A 19,247-nucleotide genomic window follows, 5' to 3' on the forward strand; every position below is an offset into this window, starting at 1 on the left:
CTGTAGCTGCTTTCTTTTACACAGAGAACCAGAGGAAAACAGCCTTGGTTTAATACTTTTCTCACAGCACTCGTAGCCCGAACCACTTTGCATTGCTTGTCCCTAGAACTGAAACAGGTTTAAAGATGGGCCTCCTCCAAGTGTTGAACATACTGTCTGTGAATATAGCCATAAGGCGAACATGAAGAAGGGAAGTCAGAGTGGTTCCATCATAGATCAGCTTGACAGTAATGCTGTGAGGCAGACACCACTGTCTCTGAGACAGAAAAGAAAACAGGTTGGATGTTACCTGTCACACAGACAAAAATCCATCTCATCTCACAACTTGTACATTCTCTCTGAAGCTCTGCTTCTCTTCCTCCCTCCGTTGTGCTGTTGGGGGGATTGAGGCGCCTTGTACGTATTTCATCAGACGAGGACAGACGAATGGCTTTTTGTGGACGTGTGGTTACAACAAATAGAGAGGCCTTGACACCTCACAGGTGGATGAGGCAACTTCACACTTTGGTGGCTGAAACTGAAGCTACAGACAGAGGGGTAATTAGCTGTGAACTGCTTTAGCACCCAGTATACCCGTAACCGGATGTCAGTGATTTTAGTGTAGTTAAATTAATGTATAGTCAAGCAGAAGTAGACATAGTGGAGAAAGGGAAAAGTGTCACATGTCAGTGAAGTCAGATTTCTTTGGAAAGAGTGCTCAGTAAATCTGCATCAACCTCTTTGTAATGCACACCATTTTGTCATGGTAATACCATCAATATCACTCAAGCTCCGACTCTATCCAACACTTTGTTACTAAGTGTTGGATATAGATATCGATGTGCTCTTCCAGAAGAAGAGAGGCAGTGTAGAATGTGGAAAGGGCCTTTGTAGGATGTGGAAAATGAATGAATAAAGGAAGGAAGCAAAGAATGAAAAAGAAAGGGAGGAACTTTGGTTTTCTGCTGCTCTGGCCTTTTAGTTGTGGTTGCCGATTATTCCCCCGTCTCACCAGCTGCCACAGTAAACCAGACTAAAACAACTTACCTGGTGCCTTTGCACATCTTTTTTTTTTTTTTTTTTTTTCAGTAGAGCAACTTGCTGAAAAACAATAGCTGCAAGATAACATCAGCTGCTTGACTGTGTGTGGTATGCATGCATGCAAACATCGCCGCTGCAATCATCCATTTTAGGCGTTTTCAAGGACTCAGCCATGGCTTATGTTATTTCATACCTAAAGCTCTAGAAGACTTGAGCACAGGCTTTACTTCCACCATCTCCTAATGTTCATCGTGATGCTTCGATTTTGTAGCTTTTTAAAATTTTATTTCAGTTTAAGTTGCACATCTGTCTGTGGATGCTGGACACCACACATCTTGTTTAATTTAAATCTAAAATTTTCATCTTAAAGGATAACTTCAAACAAACTTTCTGAATAAGTCATAGTCTTAACAATCCCCATACATGTAGCTCAGTTGGTAAGGCCACGAACCACAGGGTCAGTGGTTAGATTCCAGGTCCCTCCTGGCTGTGGTGTCAAAGTGTCCTTGGGCAAGAGACTGAACCCAGAGTTGCTCCCAGTGGGTCAGGTGGGCACCCTGCATGCCAGCCACCTCCATCGGTGTGTGAGTGTGTGTGTGAATGGTTGAATGAGAAGCAACATTGTAAAGCACTTTGGATAAAAGCGCTATAAAAGCGGCCATTTACACTAACAATGAAAACTCTCTAATCTGTCCGTCGGCAACGTAGATTAGTTAGTGTGTGCTGCAGACCTTCATCTTTGTCCAAAAATGTTAAAAAATACATAAGCTTATTTTCATTCCAAACACATTGTCAATTCTTTTTTTCTTGTCGCTCTGGATCACCGTAATTCCATCAAGACATCTTGTGCATGCACAGTTGGCTGGCTTCATTGAGACCGTTGTAAAAAGCTTTTGCAAATCTGAGTATTTGGGGCATGTTCTTGATCAAGCTTTTTTAAATAAAGAAACGCGTGACCCTGTGGAGCGATGTGTGAGCCTGATGGATCTTTAATCATTTCTAGAAAACAACGGCCATCGATGGCCCACACGGTTGTGGTAAATTTAAACTGAGATTATTCATTGTGGGTTAAGCTCTTTGTATAGGGATTGTTGAGAACATGATTCATTTAGAAAATGACCAAAGTTGTCCTTTAAGCTCCACCCAGTTCTGCTTCTCCCTGCTCTGCTACACTTTCTACCAACTTCCACAATTTGCACAGGGACCTCAGGAATTATTCTTTATTAGATTACAAAAAATGTTAATCTTCAAATGTTACTAATCCAGCAGAAATTGTTTCAGTTCTCAGATTGGTTAGAAGGTCGATCCCGAAACAGTGCTAATCTATGAGAATGACGTAACAAGAGGTGTCGGCAGCAACTTTCCTGTAATCTGCTCTCTACCAACTTCTGTTTTAAGTTCTTTGAGAGTGTGTGAGCATAAGGATCTATTTTAGCTACATAAAGAACTTGTCTGATAGTAGCATTTATAGTACCGTACACTGTAAACAATGCATGAGCGCTCAAAGCTCAAACTGTGATTCAATACATAAATAAATAAATCCACATGAAATTGACATTTAATGGCCATAATTGTTACTGATAATATATATAAAAAAAGTGAAATACACTAAATCAGTCTTTCTGTGGGATTTGATTGAAATTGTGGTAACACAGAAAGAGATAAACTGAGACAAAGAGAGATTGGAAACTGTAGCAATCAGGTAACGATGTGAGATCTGAGCATCGGAGCACATTTATCTATGCTGATTTGCTAAAGACTACATTTATTCTGTACAGTATGTGCTGCTTTTATGCTTAGTCATGTTGCACTAATTGGCACCCGAACTAGGGAAACAATTCCCATTTCTTTTAGTTTTTCTTATGAATAAAGAAAGACATTAAACAAAAAACTCATTTTAATCCCAACGAGAGTAAAAGGAGAAATTACAGAGAGGCAAAGTTAAGTGGGTTTTGTAGCAGTTTAAGACATTCCCCATGTTCCGTCTCTACCCAGTTATAAGTGAGACCTGTTTTTGTTTTATTCCTTTGGAATTATCACATTTTTATATCAATTTTCAGCATAAAGATCTCACTCAGCATGTCTAAAGTGATATTAACGATTCTCACTTTTTTGGCAAATCTGTACATGGAGAGTAATTTTAGGTTTTAAACATTACCTAAAAACGTAACCCCAGTTTACATCGCCCATAAATGCTCAGAAAGGATTACAAAATAAGAGTCGCACTTAACAGTGTCCAAAAAAAAACAAAACAAAAACAAGCTCAAGGTGATATATTATTTATATAAGTATAAATGTCTAGCACTCTTTGTCCCCCTCCGAAACTCTGTGAAAAAGTGTGAACTAACAAGCATCCAGCAGCTTTTAACACAAAGGGCCATCTACACATGTTATTCAAGAGAAGCAGTGGAGTCTGGCCAGGCATTGCTGTTAAAAAGAGTGAGAGGGGGAGAGTGAATGAGCAATGCTGTATAGTGATTTGCCATTTATAATTGGCCTGCGATGGTAGATGGTGGCTGGCAAGGACTGTTTTTTTTTTTTTCTCTTTTTTTTTTTTTCAAACACAATCTGTGCCTGCGGTCGGGGCGATGCATCGCTAATGACAGAAAGCCAGAGTAGTGTGGAAGCACAACAGCGCCTGGTGGCTACAAGGCCAGTACTCGCAAATATGTTCACAATCAAATCTCGGATAGATGATGTTTTATGGTAACAGAACTGAAATTGGTGGGGACCTTTTATTTAAGTGATTTAAGTGCTCGTTTTAGCCGCAGTGGAAAAACTGTGGGTAAAAGTGACATTGCACATTAAGGAGATTAAATACATTGCCGAATGTCACATTTTAAACCTTTTTTCTTTTATCCTCGGAAATTCAACTGAGCCTCCTTGCAAATACGATTACGTCTACACCGAACCATCTAAATTAGTAACTGCATATATCTCTCTCCGTTTTGGGCCCCAGTGTAGACTGAAACAGCATCTTTGCTCGCTTTAAAATTTTCTTTGGAGTTTGTTATGGCGTGTTGGGAGAAAGTAGGGCTTCTTGCAAAAACCATTGCATCGATGACCGAACCAACAGCGTCTCCTAAAAATGATGCTTCCGTGAAACGAAAATAAAAACGTACTCGTGTTTAGTTTTACGCAAACGTCCATCTGTGGCCCTATAACAATGTCACACTGTTTCCACTTTTGTTTAGCTGGAAGGCCTTGTCAACTCAACATAAACACGTATGTCTTTTTTGGACATTTACTAGATAAAAAATGAGGGCATTGTTTTTCATGGGATGACAGTCGTAGTAACACATGTCCTACAAATCAAGACCACAGTAAACATTTTTCTCCTCCAGTGGTTGAAATACACCACATGATCCAAAGCCAATATTAATACACTAGTCAACCTGATTAGAATATGTCAGGTACTGGACCATGGTGGACCAGTCCTGACCTGTACACCAGATTGGGACTTGATTACTAAATATAAATGGACCTGTGATCATTAGTTGAGGATTGAGTACAATGTTCAAAATCACTAGGTCAGTGTCTGTTGATCTCTCCCCGCACATGTTCCAACCCCTTGCCCCTTCATACTGCGGGGCGGGGGGATGCTCAGGCACCCAGATGCCCAGGCGTGATTAAGGTCCTTTTTTTTTTTTTCTTGATAAAAAGCCCCCACTACTTCACCCCCATCCCCTCTCCTTCCCAATGCCTCCTCCATAAACAATGAAAAGTTAATGAAGAGGTAACTTAATGATGTAATGAATATGGTGAAGCCCAAGGTCAAAGCTGGCTACAGTCTGGGACTGGGTAAAGACTGGCCCAGGTGATAACACATGGTTTTATCTCTCTCTCTCTTTTACACACAGACACACTCACAGAGAATCACAGAAAAACAGTCTCAGCTTGTGTGTAGATCTTAATATTATTTGTCATCTGGAACTGAGACAGTCGCTGTTTTTTTTTTTTTTTGTCTGGAGAAATCTGTCTTTTTGCTTACATATGTGCATCTGTATCTTGTGTATGTGTGTGTTTGTTTGTGTGTATGTGTGTGTATGTAGTTAATGTGTATATAGGGATAGAGGGATGAGGGTGTTTAAAGCACTGTGGGTTGTAAGAGTAGAGGGCTGTTTATTCATGCTTTTTAGTATTTGTGTGAATGTGCAGCTGTGTGTGTGTGTGTGTGTGTTTGGGGCTTTTGCATTTCTATTTGTGTGTGTACATTAAGCACAAGGGTGTGTGTGTGTGTGTGTCTTTGATTTGGCAGCACAGGGACTTGTTCTGATGTTGGAGCTGGTGATTAAAAATTGAAAAGGTTTGAATGACATAGTAGAGCATTTGGCGGAGCCAGGTACGATCAATAGAACTCTGGTGAATGGCCACTACCCCTACTTGTTGGGATGGAGAGCACTTGAGAAATATGTGTGTGTGTGTGTGTGTGTGTGTGCAGAGAAAGTGTGCCCTGTGTGCAACTTTAAATAGTCAGCAAACAAATTACAGTTAAAAAAGACTTTTTCTGTGCAGCGCAGCACCTTTACCTTGAGTTAAGGTAAAGAAGAAGCAGCAGTGACTGTATACAGGAGAACGTAAGGTGATGAGAAAGGAGGAGGAGGATAGGAGTTGTTAGTGCGCGGCTGACCCAGCAGCTAGGTGCTCTCCTGTCTTCGATCTGTTTGGCCTCCGCTGGGCTAAAGAAGTGTCTACACTTCACTTTATCCCCTTATAGCCTCTCACACCACAACATATGGGGGAGGGGAGGAGGAGACTGAATGGAGAGGATGGAGAACGAGGAAAGGCAAGAAGGGAAAATGACAGTAAGAAGAGAATTATAGCAATTTGAAGATTAAATAACTTCTCTTTAATCGTTTGTCTTTGCACTTGTCTTTTGTTGGGTTTGAAATTGTGTCATTGGTTCTTTCCTGTTGACTTTACCTTCCACCAATGATGCTATTTCTGGATCCCCAGCAGCTTCACTTATAATAAACAGTTGTTTAACTAAAACACACATTTTCCACCTGCTCACACTCATCGGTCTCTCTGGCCACAGGCTATGTTTAGTAAGTAAAATGTAGTGCTGCATTTATACATCACAGTGAATTTGTTGTAGCCTGTTGCACCAACTCAGGTTTGATGCAGCTACAATGTGGTCCTTTCAGAATAAAATACTCAGAACACTTCACAACTATATTTACAAAAATATTAAAATCAAGGTTAAAATAACACATGAATGAAATTAAACCACATGCTGCCATATAGCTGCTGTCATCACATCAATGTATATATCTACAGTAAATCCAGACATTGGAAGTAACTCTATGTGGTTTGGATAGAACAAAATTAAACCTAAATGCTCAAGGTAAATCTAACTTTAACAAAAACAAAGATGTAGTAGATTAATGGAATATTCATACTATTTTTCTGGGTGCTGATTGGTCAACTGAAGATGTTGGCTGCTCCCTGACACACACTAAACACAAGCAGTGCAGGGGTTACATGCACAAGTCTGAAAGAAAGGTCACTAGATGTGTTGCTAGTTGCTTTTTTAAGAAACAACAGCTCCAAACATCACTAAGTTTAGCATCAAAGTCGCTACGCTGGCAACACTTTTCTGCACACAGCAAAGTCATGCAACCACACATGCCACATATTTTACTTCCTAAACAAAGACTGACCGGTTCTCTCTTCATGACGTGCATACAGTACATAATGAGCAAACTGCACAGACCAAGGCTATTGTGTCACGTACATATGTAGACATTTCTCTAAATAAATCACAGCCTTTTCTTGTAATATATCAGCACAGACCGACATCATAGATAGACATTGATTATTTGTGCAGCACTGGCAGCAATTTGCTTCATTAATTCTAAAAAATAAAAAAAAATATATTGTTGCCAAAGGTTAAGGTTACACAGCTAAAACCACTTGAATATGGTGCATAGTTTTGTTTCTACTGTATAACCATGAGATGTTGCATATGGATGCAATTTGTCTGAAAACTGAACAACAAAATATTTTATTTTTTTAAGTTAGTCGAGGGTGTTTTTGATGTAAGAGTTTATATGTTTGTTCATCCACAGATGCAGCAGATAACAGGGGAAATAAAGGACAGATGCTGTCTGGTTAGTGTAAGCAGCACAGGCGGAACACTGAAGTCAGTTTTTCTGTATAGGTTAAAAAAAAATTGGCACTTTGGTTTAAAGAGTGCATGGCTTTGTGAACGTGTGTTATGTTGCATTGGCAACGTCTGCAGGGCTGGTGAAGTGTGACCAACCCTTCCAATGTGACTCATTGAATCTTGGGCCACATTTTTCCTGGCTGTATTAAAAAAGGAAAATAGTAGCCGGATGCTCTATTATTATATGATAAGAATAGAATATATGCTGTGTTATGAAGGCCAATGACTTGAATGCGAAATATTTCAATGCTGCCCCAAATTGTTTTGCATATTATATACCGTATTATCATATGAGTTGCATTCTCATTTTAGAAACCATAATGTAGCTTGAATGTGGTTTTAATATGCATTTATGGTTTGTGTTTATGAGGGACACTTGAGTTAAGATGTGCACGACCTCAAAACGGAGATAAGTTAAACATGCGTCACTGTTTGGTTTCAATATAATTCTGTCTTCCGTCCAGTGTCCAACGCTGCGGTTGCAATAACACACACAAAGAGCAGCCAAGTTGCATCAGGACTGGGTAGAAATGTAGCTGTTAATGTGCTGAAACCATTTTTGTCATTCACATTGAAAACTCCCAATGTCTTCCTGTCTATCAAGTTAACAATTTTTCATTCGGAAAACGTGGAAAGACATGAAACTGCTGTAGACCATAATCATATGTTCAACATGGGACATCTTGAATCATGAAACGCAACAGCGTGCTCGGCACATGTGGGTTTGGATGGAGCGCTCATATCACATAACTTGATCTTCTAAGTTGCGCCGAACGACTGTGAGAAACACCTGCGTGTGTCGAGTGGCGTGTTAGGTCAGGGTCATTTTGTCCGAGCGTAAACACGCAATCTCCCCATCAAATTCCATTAAAGCTCTGGAAGAACACAAACACACGGGCCAAAAAGAAGCCCTCAAGCAGCGGCAGCGTTAAACAAGTGCTCTCATTTGGACATAAATAGTGTGATCTTTACTCCCATAAATCACACTAAGATTGTACATTTGGCCTCAGCAAAGGCTTCAGGTTAGCACACCCCTTTTGTAAACAGGCTCTCGTTCAGCCTCTCACAACTTCAGTAAGAGCTGCTAGACAAATGAGACTCTGTGTGTGTGTGTGTGTGTGTGTGTGCAAGGTTACCGAGCTTGAACCATTTTAAAAAGAGTCTTGCTGTAATCAAAAACAATAACTGCTCAAAGCATAAACTCTTCCAAAGCCCCCGCTATACACTTCCCCACCCTCCCCTTGAAGTATGAAATAATATTCTGTGTGTGGGCTCTGGCCGAATGCTGAGAACGCAAACATTTCACAATAAAGTTGTTTAAATAAAGGCCTTGGCATAGATGGCTCGGAGATAGAGGACATGCTGCGTTAATTACAAGCGCCCGTTAAAATAAACCACCGGCATAAAATATGACTCTCTCTCCCTCTCCCATTCTTGAACCTATAAAATGTCAGTGAGGTGTGTACCTCAGATGTGCTGTTTGGAGACCAAACACAACAGCAGTTCTTCTGGTTGGAAACTGGGAAAAAAAAAAAGTGATAGATAGACAAAAGAAGGAGCAAGAGGGGAAAGGGAAAGGCAAAAAAACACAACAGAGCTCTACAATCAACAAAGAAAGCAGTGTTTACTCTGCATTAAAAGACTTATGAATTCTTGGTTCCCCCGCCTTAGTCTTTGCGTGGTATTAACTGAAAGGAAAAACACCCCAGTTAAGCACACGGTTTATTATTCTTCAAACTCATGTCTGAAAAGTAATATGCTTTAAAGGCAGAGTAAATGTAATGGTGTTCTCCCGTGTATCTGTTTCACCCTTTCCCTTACCAAGTGGTATCTGTGTGTGTGTGTGTGTGTGTGTGTATGTGTGTGAGAGAGAGTGTAAGTGAGTAAAGTTACATCGCAAAGAAAAGCAGAAGAGATGGATTATTTTTCCTGAAGCATGGATTTAAGTTTCTGCTCTCTGCTGCTGGGTGGCCCACTCCTCTTTAACCGTGTTAACATAAGAATAGAGTGGTGGCCAGGGGGGGTGAGGGAGGGGCGGGAGGGGTGTGGGGTGGCTGGGTAGCTGGTTTAAATTATTCTGTGCCTCCGCTGCTGCATAGCAGGAGCTGTTGTTATCCACTTAGAACATCAGACGATTTGTTCCTTCTTCCTCTCTCCTCGCTCCCTCTCTCAACCCCGTGGGCGTCTTTATTCAGGACCCTTTGTACCAGTGTTATGTTATAACGCCTGTCCAGGCCAGGGTGTAACTCATTCCATGCCACTTGTGGGCTTATCCCGTCCTGTGCTTTCTAGTACAAGATCGCGCACGTTGTTTTAAAATCTTGTTTTGCTCTGCATACGCTCCAGAGTCAGAATAAGAGTTCTGTTTGGTTGATTGGCAGGATGATGCAGCATGATGATGTGTTTCACCTCAGACTGAGCTAAACTAATCAGGCCCCGACTTAAGTGGAACATTCTGCCCCAGTGAAGATTACCTAGAAAAAAGTCAAAAAAAAAAAAAAAAAATCAAAATTTAAAATATAAATTTTCAGCTGTGTAGGACTGGCTTCCATCTGCCTTCCAAAAATTAAAGCATCTCTGCTTTTAGCTAAAAAAAAATCACGACCATAATCAAGTCTAAAATTGTTGAAGTCACCCTTTAAATCTCCATACCACGGGCTGTCATCCAAGTTTAGTGACGAGCGCTGTGACGCTTGCAGGCCCAGATGAGGAATGCCGCTATGAGAAGATGTTTGTATACATTCAGCCTGTGCCTTGGAAAGCAGCAATGGTGGTTGAGCACAGCTTAAAGACATCTGGATGCGATGAAATGCCATTAGTCTAAACAAAGAGTCTTACCAAAGCCACCCAACGTGTACTGTGCTTTTAGTACATACTTGTGCAATGTGCTTCAACAGAAACTGTTATTGACAAATATTTCATTGCGACAGCCTTATGAGATCCTGAAAAGAGTTGGGCTTTTTTTTTTTTTTTTTTTTTTTGCATCATTCCAGCTCTCTGCTGTAAACACGAAGCATTTGTGATGAGTGTGTTCTCGCGGATGGATGTGGTCAAGTTCATTTTGAAGTGGGGGAGGTTGAAATAAAGACGCACATAAAACCTTGGTGGTATTTGATTGTAAATAAGACAATTAGTGAGACTGGGATCCAAATGCTTCTAAATAGAAAAATAAATAAATAAATAAATAAATAAATAAAGGAAATAGTGAATAAAAAGTGCTCATATTTTATGGCTGATCACTAGCAGCGAGTGCAACAAAGAGTTTAAAAACAACATGTTCATGTCCTCTGGATGGCTAAACATAACAACATCACATGATAAGCATCCAGACAGAGAATAGGGCATAATCTGTCAAAACAAATGTCACACCTATAGATTTATTTTCTGCCTAATTCCATTTAAACAAATGGCCTGGGTAGTCATGGAAGCCAGTGCTTTTGACTATGCCAATGGCGCGTGTGTGTGTGTGGTGGTTGTAGTGAAGGGTGCAGGCAGACATGACTGGGATAATAAGCGTCATGGAATCTAATCAGATTTCTAAGAGGAATTGATTGTTGTGAGGCAGCCGGTGCAGGAGTGGGTTTGACAATAAGCTGAAATTTAAGTGTTAATTTTTATGCTAATCCTCTGGCATCTCTGTGTGATGCAATTTGGTCCAGCAGCCCCTCGACTTTGTGGCGCAGATATGAAATTGTCCCGCGCACACAGAAAATGTCAGCTTGCCAGACCCTGAAAGCTTGTAATTTATTAGGTATGTTTCTATTAGTATGTGTCACAGTTGTTAGAGAACCACATGCGCAGGCAGACAGCTTCACCACCTCGTTCTCTCCCTCTTTCTCCTCTCTTTCTATTCCTCTGCCCCAACTCGTCTGCTTTCTGCAACCTTTTTTTTTCCTCTACACATTGCCATCTACTTTTTTAGCACCCACACACACACACACACACACACACACACACACACACACACACACACACACACACACACACACTCACAATGGGACACACTATGCTTGTTCTTGAGATGGTTCGGCTCAGTGGCTGCTACACTGGGGCCTTAATGCATTATCATATATCGGGTGGTCCTTGCCCCATGGACAAAAGGCTATTTAATACAATTTAATGACATTCCCAAGAATTGGGGGTGGAGAAGTGGTGTGTGTGTGTGTGTGTGTGTGTGTGTGTGTAGATGGAATGGTGGGATGAAAATAGCATCTGTGTTTTTCATGGCTCACCCATGCAAACACTGCAGTGTAAACTGCATGACTTTCAGTCCTCTTTTCTTTTTTTTTTGTTTGTTGTTGTCTATCTTTGTCTCCACCTGCAAAATCAAATATATTTTCAGGGAGGGGGGTGGGAACGTGATAGAGCTGAAGATAAGTACTCTTTCAAAATGCCATTCTGTCTGAGCCTTGGCAGCCCAGTGTGCAAAATAGTGGAATGAATACTCCAATTTCTTGAATGTTAGGTAAGTTGGTTATATCATAATGTAAAAATACTTCTTTATACCTCTTCCCTTATAAACATATAAACTTTTCCAGGTAAGAAATGTGCATACTGTGTAGTATTTGTTATGGAGAAATGGCAACGTCTGCCTTTCCCCTGCAGTAAAGACAAAACACACGTGTCATTTCAAACAAAACTCTGGGTCCCCACATTGTTTCTTAAAAAAAATCATCTTCATATACTTACAAATTTGCAGTGGTAATGTTGGGGGGGAGTAGCACGATGCAACTGATTTGATAGAAAACAATGTCAATTATTGTTTTCGAATGCTCCAACTGAACATACAGTAACCGAGAAACTGCTCCCGCAAAGTAGGATTAACATTTTTATGGGTATCAATGGAGGGTATCAAGGGAAGCTTGATTAAGCATGTATGAGTCATCAAGCCTGATAAATGTATTATGTTCTAAATATTTCCAATGATTAAATTATTAATTGTTACTTTTTTGTATTTCTACAGTGAAATCAGTAGCAAATATGAAAATATGTTGTGTTTGTTTTCGTGATGGGTGCCATCCCGGGCGTTCAGTGCTAACTTTTTCGTCACTAGTTACACTCTAATCCTGCCTCGAACATGTAAACGGGTGCAGAAGACAGCACCATGAAAACCAGTAAAACATCCCATAAGTGATTGACTGACTTGTCACCTAAAGAGGGTGGTTTGCTATGCTTTGAGTTTGCCTATTGTTAACTATTGCATTCAGTTATTCAGTGGATGAGTCCTCCATAGTTAAAACTTCGTACACCAAATAACATAACAGTGAATAAGCAGAAACCCTCAGTGCATGTAAAGCCTCACCATCTGTGACTGAAGGCTATGTTTAGGCAAAACACTTGATTAGAGAATCAAGATTAGAGAAAGATTTTTTGGAAAAAGTCAACATTGACACCAGACTGGACACATTTACTTTACAAATGTGAGACCAAATCACAAGTCTTTTGATAACCTTAACTAAAGTGTTCTATAAGCCTAAACGTAACTGAATGTAGCGGATGAATGCAGGTCAGGAAAAATGTTGCAGATGCACAGTAATACATGCAAAATGTGCATTTCCTCCCAAAAATAGTTGGCTATTTATACGGAATTATTACTTTGTGACACTGTGGTAGCAATGAAACACTGTTACCAGCAGTATCCACAGGCAATTATAATTTGGGGTACCCCCCCTCCCCCCACCCCAAATTAAAATTGTTGAAATTTTTTTGGTGTAATACAGATATAGTTCAATAAAAACATTTGCTTTCTCTTACGCTGACATGGCAAAAAAGAAACGTAATATTGAATTCACATTATGTTACCTTGATGTTCCTTCATCATCAGAAGTAACAAACATGGTCATTGTGTCGTGTTTAAAAAAATAATGATGTATTTATGGAGTTTGCATCCTCCTTTATAGGCCCTCTAGGTAAATATTTTTTATACAAGGTGTGTGATTTTCACAAAAAAGATTGTCAACACCTAATACTTGATGAGTGGCACCAGGTGTGGTAAATTTGACTTGCACTTTGAATTTGCATGAACTCTCAGGACAATCTCAAGCAGTTTGCTGAAAGCAAGAAAAAAAAAATGGGATTCAGGAAATCTGCTTTCAGAAGACCTAAAAAAAATTAGATTATATATATTTTCATATACCTGGATGTGGGATATGGAAATATATCAATGCATTTAGGGATACCAGTACCAGCAATGAAAACCATAATCCACTAGTATTTCAGACTCTTTCTAGAAGTGGAAGACCAAGAGAAATACCTGAGAGATGTCCGCGGACACTTGTTTAGGAGCTTCGTAATATTTCAAAACAAAGAACAGGGCACCTGAAAAAATCTACAGCTATGATATCAAGTGAGGTTTTCACAAGTCTGGATTGTTTAGGAGAAATTTTTGCAGGAAATGATTGTTTATTTCCAGACATAAGACAGCGTGTTTGGAACATCCTAAGAAGCATGTGAACCAACCAAATTAATTAAGGAACAAGATCATGTGGTCTGATGACACCAAAGTTCAATTATTTGGTCATAATTCAAATGTTTGTGTGGCAACAAAAACACTTCTTGTGATGGAGGAATCCCAATACCACAGTCAAACATTTTGGAGGCTCGCTGATGTTTTGGGGTTGTACGTCTGCATCAGGCATTGGAGGTTTTCATGAGACGGAGGGAAGAATGAATGCAGCCCAATATCAGAACGTTTTAAAGCAAAGCCTCCGACCATCAGTCAAAAAGCTAATGAAGAGGCACTGGATCCTTCAACAAGACAAGGATCCAAAGCACAAAGCAAAGTTGTACGCGATGGTTTAAAAGAAAAATTTGTATCTTCCTCCGTGGCCTTCCCAGTCTCCAATTAAAAGAATTAAATATTGCTAAAAACCTTGGGTAGATTTGAAGAAGGCTTTACATGGCAGACAACCAATCAATCTGGTGGACTTGGAACAATAATGCCATGGAGATAGAATTACACCTGAAAGGACACAAATGCTGCCCAGAGGGAACCTAAAAAGGTTGGAGGGGTTTATACAGGCAAAGGGAGGACAAATCAAATATTAGAGAAAATGTCATAAAGGGGATGCAAACCTTTGCACTGATGATTTTATTAAAACTTTCTTTTTATACTTTTTTATACTCACCGGATGATAAAGCAACATTTGTACCAGCTAAAATATGCCTTAAATATTTTGTTGACCCGCCAAAACATCTTTGTATTACTCTTTTTTGCCATTTCAAAGTGAGGGGATGCAAAGTTTTGCAGTACTCAAATTTAAGCTACATACTGTAGCTCTATTTTATCAGGTCATTAAGTGATTTCCATATCAAATGGCTTAACAGTAAATGCATTTTAATATCAAATACATGTAATTGAATAAAATAAAACAAAATACATTAGCATCAAAGTTGCACCCAAATACAGTACTTGAGTAATTGTATTGAGTTACTTTCCATTAACATCTGTCAATAAAATACAATTAATTTTGGCAGCTATCGCATCAGTAAGAGGTGACACAACAAGAACCAGCGACAAACAATTGGTTTTTGAAAAATGTCAAACATGAGATTTTTATTCTTTTCCATTTGACTCATCCTGTGTTCTTCATGTTTAAACACTGCTAAAATAACTGTGCTCCCGGCTCATATAGTGAGTGGTACTAGAAACCCAGTCAAAACTGTAGTCATTGGGCCCAGAAAACACAGTGAAAGGTTTGGATGCAATTCACATATAGGTCAATTAAATGCAACAACATCTGCTCTCTCCCTACCATTTGCATATAGCATTCATATGTTAATGATGTCCCTTGTTTTTTTTTTTTACTGCACGTGTGTATGTGCATGTGTGTTTCTGTGTGCTATTTGTTACTCTGTGTGCGTGTGTGTGTGTGTGTGTGTGTTATTTTTTTCCTGTACTTCCTCCCCTCCTCCCAGTCTCTTTGTATCGCCAAACAAAAAGAGATGCAGAAAATTTGGATTCATATTTTCTTCCTCCTCAAAAAAAAAAAAAAAAAAAAACCCAGATATGCCCGTCCTATTTTCACTTCCCCTCGCCTGATGATTAAAGGGGAGGTTAGATGACTGCCACAGTTGTTCCATTGCCGTTGCCCCTGATTTCCACAAGAAGCCCCTTTAACAGCAGAGAAAGCGAGGCCCTATCTCATCCCCAAGCAGCTTAATGCCTTATAAATCAATGATGACACAGATGGACTAGCGATAATCTATTTAGAATGCCTCACAGCAAATATTGTTGTGCAGATGATTAGACAGCCAGTTATTTTAACTCAGAACCCTAAACCCAATCTTCCACTTCTCATAATGCTCCTCAGATTTATAGTGGTAATTTGGGATTAGATTTTTATTTATTTTTTTGTATGAAATAAATTTTGGGGGAAAAAAAAAAGGGAGATTTTCAAAATGGTAGAAAATAAAAGTGAAACCGGGTTGTGATAGTTTAAGTGCTTGGCTACATGTTTGTTTGCCTCTCTGCTTGTGTCTGTAAAACTGTGTGTGTGAGTGTGTGTGTGTGTGTGTATCCTGGGTGGCATGGGCAGCTTGAGGAACAAAAGACATGAAGAGGTGCTGGTGTCTGTGCCAAGGCCATAATGATAAGGCATGTTTCGTTAAAGAAGGGAGAGACAGGCTTTTAGCACAATTGTATCTCCAGGGCGTGTGTGTGTGTGTGTGTGTGTTTGAGTCTAGTGACACAAGGGGGGTTAATGGCAATCCAGGGTCTCTGCCCCTTTTCATGGTCCTTGGGTCTCAATTTGGCATGCGTGGGTGAGGAGGAGGAGGAGGAGGAGGAAGGGAAGGAAAGAAAGGGAGGAGGAGGAGGAGAAGCGAGCAGAGGAGGAGTGCAAAAATGAAGTGGAGGTTGTCAGACGTGGCAGCTGCTTGGAGGCCCTGATAAATATAAGCCCTTATTGATCGGTTGAAAATGAAAGATCCCCGAGTGGCGTGCAGTATTTAGCTTCTTGTCTGCCTCGCGTCAGCGGTGGCCTTGGCTTGGAGGGATAGATTTTCAGCTGTGCCTCCGGGCACCACAGCGCGCTGGCTTTGATTTCATCTTTAACCTTTTTCGGCTGCGTTCCCTTGACCTCTGCGGCATCGTTCGCTGAATTTGTTAGATTTTCATTTGGACATCGACCCTGCCCCCCCACCCCCCACCCCCCGCCCCCACACCCCAAAACTCTTCCTCTCCACTCATCACTGTCTTCCTCCTCATCCCTGTCCCTACTCACATCTATATTTTATCGCCACCGTCTTCTTTAATCTCCAGTGTTTCTCTCCCCTGTAGGTGGACATTCCAGTAAGCAGTGGTCAGTCAGGAGTGACAGGGAGACCCCACTCGATCCCAACAGACAGGTTGCATTCCAGCATGCAGTTGGTGTGTTAAGGTAAGCTCACGCACAGTTCGTACCTTAGCCTGGCCTGTAGCAAAATGTCCCCAACTTGAAGCTTTGTCACATTTCCCTAAACCCTGTATATTTGCTTCTCACACTGTAAGGATAAAAGAACAAGACGCATACACACACACACATAAATGCACACATGCACTCACACACTCCAACTGTTCCTCATTCACTCACCATTTAGTCTTATCCCCAAAGGCACTCTGTCTTAAACCAAAACACACACACACACACACACACACACACAGGCAGTCACACAGCTACAGTACACTGCTGCTATGTGCGCAGACAGAACTTGTAACAATCTGGATTGTGATAATCTATGATAATCATCCACCACATGCCACCTAAAAACGCACATGGGTGGCATTCAACACCCACACTGGCACATTGCTTCAGTGCATCTCGCCTCCCTCTCCTGCTCTCCCCCAATGTCACTACCTCCAGCGTCAATGTCACCACTTTGCTCCTTATTTCTCTTTTTATGTATGAGGAGGCTCACACTATAACGCATGACGAACTGGGGGGGGGGGGGAAGGAACGAATGTTGAACAATTTATGTTTGGCATTAGTGTAATTGAATCCCACTCGTATATCAAAGAAAGAAACTTGCATGCTGTGGGTGATATAAATGCAAGCTAGGGATCCATGAAAACAGGGATCTGTCCCTCCCCTTTTTCCTTGTCTTCTGAACAATGTCTCCCATCTCTCCCTCTCTCTCTCTCTCTCTTTTTTAAACTCTCTCCCCTCCTTTAGCTAGATGGATGATAAATTCCCAGCCAGAGAGCCAGCAACAGCTGTTGGCAGACAGGCCTGATATGAGAATAGCAGCATAGGATGAGCAGGCATTAAAAATTAATATGCTATTTAGCCTAGGTGTATTTTAGGTATTTGACATTTTCATGTCCGGGACAGACTAAATTTATTCATAGTACAGAAAAAAATAAAAATAAGAAGAGAGGAATCGGTGGGGGTGGGGGGATGGGGGGTAGCGTGGGGTGTAGGAAACACTAAGTGAAGGCCATTCAGGTTTTATGGTCACCCTGTTTCACCTTGCCTCCCTGTTTGCTTCACTTCAGAACATGACAAGGCTGGAAACTGTTGTCCAGTAAACGTATCACTTTTATCAACTCAGAAAAGCTTCAGTATTTTTGTACATTGTTAAAGAGACCTTGACACAATGCCATGTGCTCGTTCTGGAACTGGCATTTTGCAGCAATTACATGTTTCTTTTTCTATTAGTACTTCAGTAACCTATAATATACATTTAAAGTAAGGTTCAAAGCAGAACAATAATGAAGTTGTAATGAAAAAGTAGGTTGGTTCTCATTTGTTTCATTGAGTTCCCTTTATCTAGTTTTACGATTGAAAATCTGTTTGTGTTTAACATCAATATAATGCATAAATGGGGAAACGTCTGAAGGTTGAAGGTGTGTTTAGCATTGCATTCAGATCTTACCAGAGAGACCACGGTATTGTTCTGTGTAGATACACTTAGCATTAACATTCATGATTTATCTCAGAAACAGCAGTTCAACAAGATGCTATGAGCCCAAAGGAGTAAAGGCTCCGGTGTGTTAGTAGAGCTTCCAGGTACTTTTTTATGGCCTCTCTCAGTGGATGAGGTTGTTCACTTATCATGGAGATGGTTTTTTATCACAATTGTTGTTCAGTGTTAAGTGTGTACTTACAGGTGGGACAACTTAACCCCTGTTTATATGACACATGACCAGATATGTGTAGTATGTTGGGCGTACAATATTACGACAACAGCGATTACAGGTGTGATTTAAGATACTTTCTCAAGTCATCCAGAAATTATTTTAACGGTTACTACTGTGTTTACAGTCGTTTTGACAGATGAATGGTAAAGGAGTTAAAGGATTGAGAGCTAAATGCAGAAATACAAATTTGATACATAATTAATAATTTATAAAGAAAAAACACCACAAAATAATTATGTACATTTATCAAGATTAGAAATCTAAATGCCAGTTTCGTACTGCGAAGCTCCCGTTTTGTCAGCCACTGTTCTGACCCCCTGGAAGAGCAACAATCCCATGGTAAACCATTCTAGGACAGTCCTCTCTTTCCGTCTGTCTCTCTTTGCCTTGCTTGGCGATTATAGGCTAAGGCTGGTCTTGTACATATCCTACCTCATCCCTTCCCTAGTAGTCAGTGTGAAATCCTAGACATGGCCTGGATTTGACCTCCTGAGAGGGGGTGAACTGAGATTGTGCGTGTGTAGGGGGTTATCAACAGTACCTCCTATAGCATCCATATATTCAGCTTTTTCATTTTTGACTTCTGTCTTCAACATATATATTTATATATCTGCTCTAAGTTCATCAGGAGGAAAATGCAGTTTCATCCAATGCCTGGGTACAATCCAAGTCTATTGCTGTTTGTGAGACGATCGCAATTCATCTCATGTCTGTTTAGAGTAGTGTGTATTAAATAGAGGGTAAAATGTTTTGTGAAATTATATCAGCGCAATTAACTTTTCATTCATTGTAAAAACAATAAATAAAAATCACGCGATTAAAAAATATACAGATATACACAAAAATCTAAAACTAATATGGACATCAGTGCTATATTGTTTCATCTTATATCAAATTCTTGTTATACATTGTGTCAAAAGGTTTGTTTAATGGCTCGTT

General features: G+C 40.2%; 1 protein-coding gene across 10 annotated transcripts in view; it reads left to right on the forward strand.

Moving 5' to 3' along the window:
- Nucleotides 1-19,247, forward strand: part of znf536 (zinc finger protein 536) — a 216,555-nt gene that overhangs the window by 64,594 nt on the left and 132,714 nt on the right. For all 10 annotated transcript variants that reach the window (XR_010912298.1, XR_010912299.1, XM_067494954.1 and 7 more), the window contains one exon: nucleotides 16,470-16,569. The gene's annotated coding sequence lies outside the window, so the exon portion shown is untranslated. The remainder of the gene's footprint in view (nucleotides 1-16,469; nucleotides 16,570-19,247) is intronic.

This window comes from Channa argus, chromosome 2 (assembly GCF_033026475.1).
Source record: "Channa argus isolate prfri chromosome 2, Channa argus male v1.0, whole genome shotgun sequence".
NCBI classification, from domain to species: Eukaryota; Metazoa; Chordata; class Actinopteri; order Anabantiformes; family Channidae; genus Channa; species Channa argus.